Here is a 10,402-nt window from a genome sequence, read left to right on the forward strand (position 1 = left end):
TAAGTAAACCAAATCAAACGAAATGTTATCATGGTGCCAAAATTGAGACAGTTACTTTACAACAATAGAGTAGAATCTGGTCTTTTCTGAGCCAAAACAGCTACGTAAATATTAATATAACCCTTGATAAATTTTTTGAAAGAAAAGAAAAGACATTTCTTGACAACCAATGATTTTGGCTTAAACTTGATAGCTATTGATTTTATGTACCACAGAATTTTTTATTAACATAAAACAATTTAATGTTTTACCCATGACTTAATTTGATAAAGCTTAAGCAAGCTATCCCACATATTTTAGCCTGAAAATTAGGTTTTTTTTTTTTTTTTTAAGTTTGTAAACAGTTTAAAAACCTTTAACTTTAGGCATGGTGTTTAGGTTTAGCCTAATTTTTTTTTTTTTTTTTTTTTTTTTTACATCCACACACCTTTATTTATATGCTTTAACATTCTGATCTAAGTACCACTCAAAAGGCATTTTTAACAAGTAATCATTGAAAAATTCCTTCCCAGTTCCTTCAATCAATTTATCTTACCCCATCATTAATTTTCTTTTTTTTTCTTTTTTTTTTTTTTTATTCCCCCGAGTGGTTGACCTAGTACGGCAATACCAGGTCAATGTGTGGAGTGGACAAAGCAAGCTCCTATTCCAACTCTGAGCTCCAAAAATCCATTTAATATATTGTCCTCAGATAGAGGAAGTATCAGATATTAAACTGATAAGAACAGATGCTACACTTGATCTTAGCCAAAAGGCTGAGAAGCAATTAATTATCTTTCTTATAAGGCTATTAAAAATTACACCAAATTGATTAATGCTATTACTAAAAAGAAAGTAGTTGTAATACAATTTTATGTCATTAATACTAATGACACACTTGGAAATGATTTTATTAGAAGTAACTAAGGCAAATTGTGTTGTTATCTTGAGGCAGGCTGGCACAGAAGTCAGGTCAGTTGCCTCCTCCTTTTAAGTGACAGGACATTACAATCTTTTTTAAAATATCTGACAAATTATAAGTTACCTCTTTAGAGGAAGTTTTGTTATTTTTAATAATCCTCTATGTAAGGTGAAGTTGTCCTCGAACAAATATCTGGCAAGTTCACTCCTGCAAAAGACATTTAACTTTTCCTTCTTAATTTCTATGCTTAGGTCTTTGATTTCCTTGAAATGGTTCTCTAGAAGAGAAAGTGGTGTCACCTGTGTCCCTCTCATCTCTTTAGTCACAAACCGTCATAAACATGACATGACTAGCAAGTACCATGAGCACACATAAACACATACACACACACATATAAAAAGAACGCATCCTCCTAATAAAATCAAAAAAATTGCTTAAAGAACTTAAAGCAATCTCAATTCCTTTTGCTTTTAAAATATCTTTTACTATGGCAATTAGCTCCTTTTTACTCTTTGCTAAATCTTTTTTCTTAACCTGTGTTCCTTGTGCCTTGAGAGAAGTTTTAAGCCCTTCAACAATTCATGCTTATTTAATGCTTGTCCCATCATTGTGTCACTTCTCTTACCTCTCCGGATCTGTGTCACAGGCAGGCTTTTTCTGTTGTGATCAGGGTGCAGATCTGTGTTACAGGTGGATTGCCTGTAGTGATCTCTATGCAGACTTTCACTCACTCACGGGTGGGGTGGTGGTCCAATGGCTGGCAGGGCCATCCTCTCGAGCAACGTCCAGGTCACACTTTGTACCTTGAGCCCCACATTCGGATCGGAAAGAGAAGCTGGCAGAACTCTGACTCTCGTGAAAAAAAGATACTATTTATCCAAAGATGCTTTCACTCAGTATTCCTCTTATATAGATATGTCAAGAGAAATAAAATATTTTTAGGAATTATTTTTCTTCAGTAGAAAGGGCTTAGAATCCATTCAATTTGTACTTTGAAAGAATACCTCTATCTTATAATAGCTATAAAATTAGTCATTAATTCATTCATTTATGTGCTAACTCAGTATTTGGTATGAAAATGGCACCAATAAGAAATACAGGTTGCCTCTTTGCTTTTTTCACTGCGTTCTTTGCAGTGCAAAATCTTTGTAATTTCATGAGGTCCTAGTGATTAATCTGTGGTTTCATTGCCTGAGCAGTTGGGGTTGTATTCAGAAAGTCTTTGCCAAGACCAATATGTTGAAGGGTTTCCCCTACTTTTTCCTCTAGCAGTTTCAGAGTTTCAGGTCTGATGTTAAGGTCTTTAATCCATTTGGACTTAATTCTTGTGCATGGCAAGAGAGAAGAATCTATTTTCATCCTTCTGCAGATATATATCCAGTTTTCAAAACACCATTTGCTGAAGAGGCTGTCTCTTCTCCAATGAGTATTTTTGGCATTTTTATCGAATATCAGGTGGCTATAGCTACTTGGGCTTACATCTTGGTCCTACAGAATGGGAAAAAATCTTCGCCAGCTATATATCTGATAGAGGATTAATATCTAGGATATACAAAGAACTCAAAAAGTTAAATAATAAGGAATCAAACAAGCCAATCAAAAAATGGGCTATGGAGCTAAATAGAGAGTTCTCAAAGGAAGAAATATGAATGGCATATAAGCATCTAAAAAAATGTTCTTCATCACTAGTCATTAGGGAAATGCAGATTAAAACTACATTGAGATTCCATCTCACTCCTGTCAGATTGGCCACCATCATGAAAACAAATGATCATAAATGTTGGCGGGGATGTGGAAAAAAAGGAACCCTTCTACACTGCTGGTGGGAATGCAATCTGGTCCAGCCATTGTGGAAAACAGTGTGGAGGTTCCTAAAACAGCTAAAGATTGATCTACCATATGACCCAGCTATAGCACTCCTAGGCATATATCCAAAGGACTCATCTCATTTCCTTAGAAGTACGTGCTCAACCATGTTTATTGATGCTCAATTTATAATAGCTGGGAAATGGAACCAGCCTAGATGTCCCTCAACAGATGAATGGATAATGAAGATGTGGCACATTTATACAATGGAGTTCTACTCAGCGGTAAAGAAAAATGAAGTTATGAAATTTGCAGAAAAATGGATGGACCTGGAAAGTATTATACTAAGTCAGGTAACCCAGGCCCAGAAAGCCAAGCACCACTTGTTCTCTCTCATATGTGGATCCTAGCTACAGACGATTGGGCTTCTGCGTGAGAATGAAAATACTTAGTAGCAGAGGCCAGTAAGGTAAAAAGGAGACATAAAGGGTAGAGAAGGGAAGGGAGGAGGATACTTAATAGGTTGATATTGTATATATGTAATTACAATGATTGTAATGGGGAGGTAATATGATGGAGAATGGAATTTCAAATGGGAAAGTGTGGGGGTAGGGAGGGAGGGAATTACCATGGGATATATCTTATAATCATGGAAAATGTTAATAAAAATTTTTAATTTAAAAAAAAAAAAGAAATACAGGACAGGACTCTGAACTGACATCAGTAAATGCCCCGGCCAGTGGGGAGTTAAAGAAGGACCCAAGGGGAAATTAACCTGGATGAGAGACAAGAGACACAAAGAAGGAGACCAAGTCTATATTCTGATCAAGGTCTCTGAATCTTTATTTTTTACACAGTGGTTATATAGGGGAAGAAAAGGGGGGAATATGCTGGCTGATGTGATTTAGGGCCTTGGAATTATCAGGAAACCTAGAGGGGATGTAATCAGGTGTTTATCTAGTCTTGCCTCAATGGCTTAACATCCTGACTGTGCCAGGCTTCACAGCCTGACCATAAACTGGCCTTTTGCAAAAGATAAGATTCTGTAAGTAGTCTGCTGACTGACATTGTAGAAGTACCTAACAGAGAGCTGGATGGACCAGCTTTCTGAATAATGAGTCAACTTACAAACAGGCTCAGGCAAAATGGAGAGGCTTTTGCTCTATGGCTCACGACAAGTAAATTATCTGCCAGGGTGTCTAATGCCAAATAAAAAGATACATTAGGTTCCTCAAAATACTGATCAAATTCATATATGAGGGAAGAAGTAGAAATGATGAATGCCACACCTCTATGACCTTTCTCTCAGCTATATCTTCTTTGGCAAGAGCTTTCCACATTTGGTTAGATCTGAAGAGGACAGGGAACAATATGTATGTGGTAAAGGAAGAGAGAAGACAAAATAATAGTCACAGATAAAAAGATTTTGTTAAAATTACATGAATTATCACACATGGTATGACTAAACCCATAAAGGCCAAGGCAGGAGATTAGCTATGAGTTTAGGCCAGCCTGGAGCTACAAAGTAGATGCCAGCCTAGTTTGTGCTAGGTTGAGATTGTGCCTCAAAAAAATAACAACAAAAGTACATGAAATGAAAGATTTGTGTATTATACTTTTAATGCATTACAATGTTTAATAACATACTTGAGTAGTAAATGGACAAAATTTGACATGACTACTCCATCTGAAGTCAATTAATATATCTTTCCTGTTTCATGTATCTTAATTCTATTCTGGGTAGATAAGTCTATACTAGGAAGTTAAATAAGCCTACAGAGAGAAGCAAACTGTGAAACAGAGATTTTAAGAAGCAATACCCAGGAATGGCTGGAGACATACAGGCTGAGATACAGAAAAGAAGGGATCATGATATTTTCTGCATCCCTAGATCTCAATACACACCAGATAATGACCTTTATTAATGCAAACAACCAATGAAAAAGCCAGAAGTCCTGGTGTGTGGGTACTCTATGTATTCATATCACTGTTTACCTCTTGTCCAAAAGTAAGATTTCTTTGGTGCCATTGTTCTCTGGACTTCCAAGACTCCTGGGGAACCTGTGGCATCTGTTTCTTAACCATTGCTTCAATGATTAATTACAGAGGTTAAAATAATTTGAATGGCATGTCAGCATAAGAACTACAAAGACGACACTTATCTTTGGGTATGAGGTCACAACCTCTTCCAGCTGTACAGTGGAGGATAACAAGATGCCTAAAATGTTCAGAGGTCATGAATGCTTTCATATGAGGCTAGATTAGGAAACAGTGTTCGCTGATTATGGTAAGCTTGCTTGAAGCAGCAGGGCTCCTTGTCTCTGTGTATCATTCTGAGCCATGGAGAAGGAAGCCACCTACCCAGTGAAATCTGAAGTGTCTCACTCGTCCTCCTGCCAGAGTAATACAAGGCTAGCACTTATACATTTAAGATGATGTTCTGTCCTTAGGAGACATTTCTTAATAAGAAAGGGAAGTAGCTTATTTATCCATTGGAGCTCTAGCTTAATTAAGGAAATTCTGGTTGCTAGGAAGTAATTGAGCTATCTCTGAGTTAATATACAAAGAGTAGGAATGCCATAAAAGAATTGACAGAAACCAAATTTTTGACCCAACATGTGGCTCTGACATTCACAGGACCCATAGCTGGAGCTGGGAAACATGTCAGAACCATATCCAAACATGACCCTGCTCTCTATTTTCAAGCTACCACCAATTGTGGGTTACAGGAGGGCCTACACCTATTAAATTCTCTATAAAAAAAATAATAATAAGGGTTATCCCATTTATCTGCTGCTAACTTTACTATCCATTGGAGAATCTGCTTCTCTTTTTCAGATAGACACAGATCCTAAGGAGAGAACCACCTCCATCATACCTCAAAAGGTCCCCAGCTGAAACTAACAATAATTGGTGCAACAAGCTAGGGTGCTCTTTTCTTGGTGAACCTGATACCAGCACAAGGGTGAAGGAGATTGACACAGAGAACAATCAACACCTACCAAATCAGATATCCAGAGACACAGAGATTCCCAATACCTCATCACTAAAGTGATGTTGATTCCAGCTCTTAGCTATTACATAGAGAAATAACTGTGGCTTAACTCCACAATGCTTGGCCCATGTACCTCAACAAGTAGGGGTCAGGGGGAGGTGGTAGGACATGGGGAAGACTAACAATGTTACCAACTTGACTGTATTCACTGAGTACAAAACTAATTAATAAAATAATAAGAATAATAATAAGAAGAAACCAAATTTTTTAAATCTTTCTACTATGAAACTTATTTGCAAGAATTTTCAGTTATTGTTGTCTGACATTGCTCAATTCATCCAATTTTATGGAAAGCACAAATAGACCGATTTAAAAATGGACAAAGGCCCTTAATAGGCTTAGTACAAAAGAAGACTTAAAAATGACCAGCATGTACATGAATAAAATCTCACCATTAGTCATTAGAAGAATGCAAAAGCTATTTTCTCATACCTTCCAAAATGGTGACTACCAAAAATGAAAGACGAAGGACCCACAAGGTGCAGAGACATACTTCAATGATTTCCTCTCCTGACATAAACTGACTAGTGCATTCATAGCCACACAGGAGGCACCAGAAATCCATAAGACCAACACAATTCTGCCTCTGTCAACATTTTGACAAAAAGAAGGAGACCACAAAACAGGAGAGACTACCTTGAAAGAGGAGGGTCCTCAGGAGATGGGGATTGGGAGATAGCAGACCAAAAAAGGCAATAAAGGAGACTGGAACATGGTGAAATTAATTTATGTTCATATAATAAGCTTAGCAATTAAGAATAAAATAAATTTAAAAATTGATAATATAACAATTTTCAAGAGTGAGAAATGGAACCATTATATGCTGTTAGTGGTGGGATGTATATTAGTACAACCTGTTATGGAAAAACATGGGAGGGGGTTTTCCCACAAAACTGAAAATGGAATTTTCATATGTTCTAGAAAAGAAATAATCAATAAGTGTGTTGAAGAGAAGCCCATACTCCATGATAACTGCAAATTCTATTCACAACAGTCATGTTATAGAATCAATTTGTTTCCATCTTTGGATATAAATATAAATATCATCATAATATTATTAGTAATAGTTAATAATATTACACTATATATATATATATATATGGCATATCATTGTTAATCCTTTTAAAAAGAAATTATATTACTCACCAAAGTTGAGTAAAACTGAAAGACATCAGATTAAATGAGAAGTGACTTGAAATCAGAGTAGAATGACAGTTATAGAGTCTGTGTTTGTCTATATAGGGAGTGGCGCAAATAATGATCAAATGGTACAAAGCCTCAACTAGACAGGAGGAACAAGGTTTTATTTGTCTTTGAGATACACTGAAGATAAATGAAAACACAATAATGATTTATTGTATATTTCAAAATCCCTAGGACAATAAACTTTAGATAGTCTTACCACACACAGTAAACAGTTGAGGGGATAGATAATTATCTGGCTCAACTTCATTATTGCACATTGTAGAGTTTATAATTATAAGTATCATTTGTACAAATAAATATGTAAAACTATAATTTATACCTTTATAATTAATAAAAACATCATTTATGTAACTGTGAATCTATTTTCCAGATAGCCAGTTATATCTGACGCTAGTGTCCTGTGAGATCTAGTTGAGGATCCAGTGATTGATATTAGATTAAATTTCTTTCTCAGATTTAAGTCTGTCTTTTTAGCCCAGTGCAGATAACCTTTTCACAGCTAGCCATAGAATAAGCTGCTTTCCTCTCCTCACTGTGAAAAGGGGAAAATCAGCAGTTCACTTCAGAAGCCATGGAAAAGTACCCAATTAACTTCAAAGTACAGTGCATGGACTCCTTCCCTGGTTTCTGGGATAGATTACTTACTATAGCTATCCTTAATACATTTTTAAGGTCTCCAGTTTTACTTTAGAACTAGAATTGTCAATGATCTTTAAATATCAGAATATCCTCACATTATCTTTATTTATATACCATGTGCCAATTCCTAAGTGTTAAGCCTATATGTTGTCAGTTTTATACACTTCAAAATGATACCATGTGCAGATTCTTCTGGTTTGTTCAATGTGGGAACAACTGTGAATATTACATATTCTGCAAATCCAATTGGTCTGAGCCAGCATAACTATTGTGGGGTCATTTCAGTGAACTAAGTAAGGATCATGCCATACCAGAGATAAATTTCAAAACAGGACAAGTCTTCTGAATTCAAAACCCATAGTAGCAGCAGTTGTAGTAGGTACATTTAAAAAGGCAGTTTGCATTGTTTATAATTTAGTGTACAATGTATAAAATTGCTGAGTAATATGGCAGAACATAGTCAGTTGTCCATAAAATATAATTCTTTGGTAAAGTCGTGACCATATGTGCATTTGATCTCATGGGAAGAGGTCATAATAGAGTGAATTTTTCATAAATATTTGTATGCACTGAGTCCTTGATATACTGTAGGGCTGCTGCTATTGGAAATGTTCCCTCCAACTACTCAGAAATCCCACCACAGAGTACCAACTTGTCATCCAGAGCAAACATACTACCTACATGATACCTTGTCTAAGAGTCAGGGGAAAAAAAATAACCTTTGTGTAAAGAATACTTGATACATTTCAATACTTTATTAAAAATACATCTTAGAAATTATTTAACTGCCCCTTTTATTAATGATGTTGTGTTTTGAATCACTAATTGCTTCCAACCATTGATTTAATAAGGTCTAGTCAGAAGAAATGGCTTATTCTTTTTTTTTTTTTTTTTTTTTTTTTTTTAATTTTTATTAACATTTTCCATGATTATAAAATATATCCCATGGTAATTCCCTCCCTCTCCACCCCCACACTTTCCCGTTTGAAATTCCATTCTCAATCATATTACCTCCCCATTACAATCATTGTAATTACATATATACAATATCAACCTATTAAGTATCCTCCTCCCTTCCTTTCTCCACCCTTTATGTCTCCTTTTCAACTTACTGGCCTCTGCTACTAAGTATTTTCATTCTCACACAGAAGCCCAGTCATCTGTAGCTAGGATCCCCATATGAGGGAGAACATGTGGCGCTTGGCTTTCTGGGCCTGGGTTACCTGACTTAGTATAATACTTTCCAGGTCCATCCATTTTTCTGCAAATTTCATAACTTCATTTTTCTTTACCGCTGAGTAGAACTCCATTGTATAAATGTACCACATCTTCATTATCCACTCATCTGTTGAGGGACATCTAGGCTGGTACCATTTCCCAGCTATTATAAATTGAGCAGCAATAAACATGGTTGAGCATGTACTTCTAAGGAAATGAGATGAGTCCTTTGGATATATGCCTAGGAGTGCTATAGCTGGGTCATATGGTAGATCAATCTCTAGCTGCTTTAGGAACCTCCACACTGTTTTCCACAATGGCTGGACCAGATTGCATTCCCACCAGCAGTGCAGAAGGGTTCCTTTTTTTCCACATCCCCGCCAACATTTATGATCATTTGTTTTCATGATGGTGGCCAATCTGACAGGAGTGAGATGGAATCTCAATGTAGTTTTAATCTGCATTTCCCTGATGACTAGTGACGTAGAACATTTTTTTAGGTGCTTATATGCCATTCGTATTTCTTCCTTTGAGAACTCTCTATTTAGCTCCTTAGAAATGGCTTATTCTTAACTAGGAATTACTTTCCTCCAAGAAGTCTCCTCAGTAATGAAAAAAAAAAAAAAATTCTATCATATGAATAGCTATTAAAGCCCTTTTGGTTATGTGAAATTTATTCTTGTTTATATAGTTTGAGATGCTTCCTAGAATGTGTGTAAATTCTCACTCGCATAATCTTTTGTTGGAAGAACCCATCCTTGTCTATATTCCCCCGTAATGTAGCTGGCCATAAACAAAGCCAGAATCCAGTATCATGGTTAAAAAATCATATAATAAAGATAGTGGGGCTGGAGAGATGACTTAGCAATTAAGGTTCTTGTCTGCAAAGCTGAAGGACTCAGATTTGATTCCCCAAGACCACATAAACCAGGTACAAGATAGCACATTTATCTGGAGTTCAGTCTAGCAGCTATAGGCCTTGGTGCTCTCTCTCTCCTTCTCCCACTCTCTCTCACTCTCTCTCTTCCTTTCTTTCAAATAAATAAATAAATATTTTTTTTCCCCCTCAAAATAGTGGTACTGTCTGTCCTCAGACAAAGGCAGAATTAAACCCCTCAGGCAAGGGAGGAAAGGGCCATACTTCAGGGTGTGGGGGGTGGGGATGCATCTGCTACTAAGGGAGGGGAAGTCACATTCTCATGCAAAACAACTGCTTCAGTATCTGAGAGTCAATGTCCCCAGATTCTTCAGGTCTTTTCACCCTTCACCATCCTGTTAGGCTGGAATTTGAGTTTAAATTGCAAGTTAGCCAATCTTACAATGAGAGCTTGGGCTTGATTTCTGCAATTTGGGTGCTGTTCTGGCTAGAGATGAGGCTCTCCTTCAGGGATCCCTTAGAACTTAAGCTTGGAAATTTCCTCTCTGAACTTTTGCTTTTCCCTTAATAATTTATCCAAATATGCTAGATAGAAGCAACCAACCAGCATCATCAATTGTCTTGCTTTTCCACAAATTTTCAAGTTTTAATACAGGGTCACTAAATTCCTCACTCTTCACAAGATATGACTCAAAATTAC

At 36.4% G+C, this 10,402-nt stretch overlaps 1 non-coding gene across 1 annotated transcript; it reads right to left on the reverse strand.

Annotated features, from left to right (window-relative positions):
- Positions 1-572: 572 nt before the first annotated feature.
- Positions 573-767, reverse strand: LOC123463001. The gene has a single exon (XR_006638631.1). It is a non-coding gene; the product is annotated as a U2 spliceosomal RNA (small nuclear RNA).
- Between the last annotated feature and the right edge of the window lie 9,635 nt (positions 768-10,402).

Source organism: Jaculus jaculus, chromosome 8 (genome assembly GCF_020740685.1).
Source record: "Jaculus jaculus isolate mJacJac1 chromosome 8, mJacJac1.mat.Y.cur, whole genome shotgun sequence".
NCBI classification, from domain to species: domain Eukaryota; kingdom Metazoa; phylum Chordata; class Mammalia; order Rodentia; family Dipodidae; genus Jaculus; species Jaculus jaculus.